Below are 4,331 nucleotides of genomic sequence, written 5' to 3'. Positions count from 1 at the left end.
CGTGATTCTCAATTCTGAATTCGGAAACAAAAGTATTGAACTCGGAAAGTTGTTTCCTTCTTTTTAGGTAAGGATGCATCCATATAACTCGATTTTTCCTTTTACGGCGCCTGTGTATTATTAATAAAGCCACAAGAAGATCTGTATTCAAATCGGAATCGGCATCACTACTCGACATTGTCACCTCCCAAAGTTTTTTCAGAAATGTTGGAAAAATAGCAGACGACCTTAAACAAAAGCTTTTTTGCAGCGGTTCGTCGCGCCACCCGTGGCGGACGACAACGTTCACGCAGGAAAACGCATACGCAACGCAACGCTTCAAAACGTGCTAATGTGTAGTACGCTTAAGCTATAACCCGATAACCATTAGCCCTTTCACTGATCTAATTGCCACCATGATGCTGTCTACTATTATAAAATCTAAACCTGATTATTTAAACGTGTAATTAACTTTCGGCTCACTCTGAACCGTTAATGTCCCTTCATTACAGACACGAAAATTAACACCCTAAGTTTATTTCACCTAAGTTCACAATTATTTACTTTTTGGTTCATTAAGCCTATTGCGGAAAATAATTGATTTACCCGACAGAGTCCACACCTTAGCTTTCTTCTCGAAATCATCAAAGCAAGGATTATTCTATATACAGATGTAGTATAGCTTAAGTAATATATAAACAGCCATTTCAAATAAAAATATTAAAAAATGTCCTTGTATTATCAAAATGAAGCTGCAGAAGAACTAAATGCATCGTAATTACGAAAAATATTTCCACATATTCACTTTATGTTATGGAAAAAGTGAATATTAAGGTTCTGTAGGATTTCTTTACACATCAAAATAAGCGAACTGCCAACGCAGCGCACTAGAGTAACAACGGACGGACACACACAGACAAAAACCATGGAGAAAGGGGGGGGGAGGAGTCGAATTGAGTAGAGTTTCTCGGTCACTATGCGTAGTAAGTTTCACCCCCAAGTGGGAGAAAACTGTGGGGGATGGAATGGGGAAAGATTCTTGCACACTGTGGTAAAACCACCATGATGCAAATTTGGCTACATTTATCACGCCCTCTCTCGAATATGTCTCGACTTAGCAAATTCAAAATATACTGGCAGCATGCTTCCAGCCTTCCATAGTTTTAGATAATAACTTTGGCTTTTATACACGCAGTATATGCTCATATTAAAATAATTATTACGTGAAATATTACCTAATTCACAAAAAACTTCACTCCGTTTCTCCGTTGAAATCTACGAGCCACGAAGTAGCAGAAGGCAATTAAATTAAACTCGCCACCATGGTGCCACAGATGGCGCCAGCTAACTAGGTCATGTGTGTTTACCACGATCTGGATGATGCGACCCCCACTATTTCAACCCACCCCATCCTCCCGTTTTTTTGGGAAATTATATCGCGGGTCGGGGCAGAGTTCGGCTCAAGATTTCGACTCCTCCCCCTTTCTCCATGCAAAAAACATAGACTGCTTTTTACCTCTCCGTGTGACGTAGTCCAGGAGAGGTTCTGTAACGGCCGTGTCTGTCTGTCCGTTGTTACACCCACGTGACTGCGTTCGCAGTTTGCGTATCGGAACAAACGTGTTTGCCATTTCCGAACTGCTTTCACAGTAACGGAAATGCTCCTCTACTTGAGTTCTCACACCGCCATCTTCTAGTCTTTGTCCATCCCACACGGACACCAGTCTGTTCTTACAGGCTTCTAATAACCACCATCTTTTGGTCTTCGTCCATCCCACATGGACACCAGTCTGTACATACTGGCTTCCAACACCACCATCTTCTATTCTTTGTCAATCCCACATTGACACCAGTCTGCACTTACACTGGTTTCTAACACCACCATCCACTGGTCTTCCGTCTATTCCACATAGGCACCAATCTGTATCATTGGCTTCTACTTCATTATCATCGTTTGGTTTTAGGATATACGCGGCGATCAGCTAGGGTTACGAGAAACGTCTAGCCTCCCTAAGGTGGGATCGGCCACCAAAGGTTTTCGCAATTGCGCTTTTTCCTTACTATTATAATGGAAACGAATCGTATATATACCCCAAAATTTGAAGAAAACGGGCAAGAGGGGTACGCTTCACTTTAAACGTCAATATTAGCCAAGTTTGAGAAGATAATAGGTATAACTTTATTTTATACGATTTAAGTATTATTAATGTTAATTATTGAAGATTAAAATAATTAGCAATAATTATATTTATTTAAATATTAAAGATAAACCTCTCGTGCAAAGAGAGAGATTATCATCGCCTCCTATATCTACCAAGGCCCGTGCATCCGATATATTTCCTTCATTGCCTCCTATATCTATCAAGGCCCGTGCATTTCGATATATTTTTCAAAACAACAACCAAAATGGGAAGCTCCTCTCAGAAACACAATAATTTCCTTTCTCTGTATATGAAATGAAAATATGGATAATATTGCGCTTCTTCTTTAATGGTATGAATCCTTGCCTGTCTATTAAGATTTTACGTAGGAGTAATACGTTTTTAGCGAATTCTAGAGAGGATAAACACAAGCGAGATTGTTTCGGAAAAAAATACTGCTCCCACTAATGGGTTTATACTCCTTAATATTAAAACTTTCGATGTCCATGGTATTTTTAACAATAAGACTAATTTAAAACATAAAGAGAATCACATGGATATAAACAAAAACTATTTTATTCGGGTGTAAATAATTCCGATAAAATACAGAGAGCCGAAAGCTCTCTGTATTTTATCGGAATTATTTACACCCGAATAAAATAGTTTTTGTTTATATCCATGTGATTCTCTTTATGTTTTAAATTAGTTTTATACTCCTTGTTACTGTTGTATAGAGTAATCATGATAAAAGCTGAAAAAATTACAAGAGGGCAGACCTTTTTTATCCTCTTGTTTTATTCTTAATAAGAATATAAAACATTTATTTTGTATCAAAAAATATTTTTTGGTGCTAAGATTGCTTTAGAAAAATCCAAACGGTTAGGCATTGGTAAAAAAGACATGTGTTAGCTATTTGCAGAGATGATAATTGATTTACATGTTTTAAATAAGACTGAAGCTTCCACTATTGTGTTTATGCTCCTTGTTTGTTTGACTGAAAACCATCTAGGTGTAGATAACAGTCTGACGAAAAATTTCAAAAATATATATTTTAAATCTAACCAGATACGCCCACCTAGTTGAAAATAGACCTTTTAAATTTGCGCGAGCCATTCTTGAGGATTTTTCTTTGCTTGTAGGTTGTCAATTTATCTACCAGTAAATATTTGTGTTTGGAAGTTGGATATTAAGTCAAATTAAGTGGCTGTAAAGAGCCAGCAGGTATTTGTCGCTTCTTTTTGTGAGTATTTGATTTTTGTATGTAAAGTGGAGGAAGATAATGTTGAGAGTAAGGATGAAATGCGGAAGCGCAAAGCGCGGGAAAGGAAGAGGGCAAAAAGGTCGACGTTTTCATTGGATACTTAAGTTTATATAATCTTCTCGACACGGAGAGGCAATATTTTGGTTTTCACAACTTGTTAACTCTGTACTAATTTTGAATTGAGAAACAAGAGTATCTTAAATATTAAAATAAATATTATTAATATTTTGTATATTCTTCGTTATTTGTTCGCCTTATTGAGCGTTACATCGTTTTAAAAAAGAACAATTAAACATTCTTGAGAGACTTGACTAATATTGACGTTTGAAATAAAGCATACGCCTGTTGCTTCGCCTTACTCAAATAGGTAGCATATAAAGGATTCGAATCGTAGCTGTAGATAAGAACATCGCAATTGCGTGAACCTTTGGAGTAAGTCCCCGCCATTGGAAGGCTAGACGTTTTTCGTAACCTTAGCCGATTGCCGCGTACGTCTAACCTTAATGATAATATAGTAGAAGCCTGTATGTACAGACTGGTGTCCATGTGGGATGAACAAAAGACCAGAAAATGGTGGTGTTTAGAAGCCAGTATGTATAGACTGGTGTCCATGCGGGATGGACAAAAGACCAGAAGATGGTGGTGTTTAGAAGCCAGTGTGGTGTCCATGTGGGATGGACAAAGACCAGAGGCTTGTGGTTTTAGACAGGCAATGAAGTAATAGCCTGTAAGTGGAATATAATTTCCGGGAACTGTACATACACGCGGTTCGGAAATTGAAAACCCCTTTTGCTCCGATTTGCAAACTGCGAACGCGGTCACGTGGGTGTAACAACAGACAGACAAACAGACACACAGACATACACGTCGAAATTAGAACCTCTCCGTTACATACGCTCTCGGAGAGGTAAAAAGGTATTTGGAATTTTAAACTTCGAAAATCAGAGGCA

This window comes from Phalangium opilio, unplaced genomic scaffold, assembly GCF_054372755.1.
Source record: "Phalangium opilio isolate 3A_F unplaced genomic scaffold, DU_Popi_V2 ptg000009l_1, whole genome shotgun sequence".
NCBI classification, from domain to species: Eukaryota; Metazoa; Arthropoda; class Arachnida; order Opiliones; family Phalangiidae; genus Phalangium; species Phalangium opilio.
The sequence above is the reverse complement of the archived record's forward strand: the minus strand, read 5'-3'. Positions refer to the sequence as shown.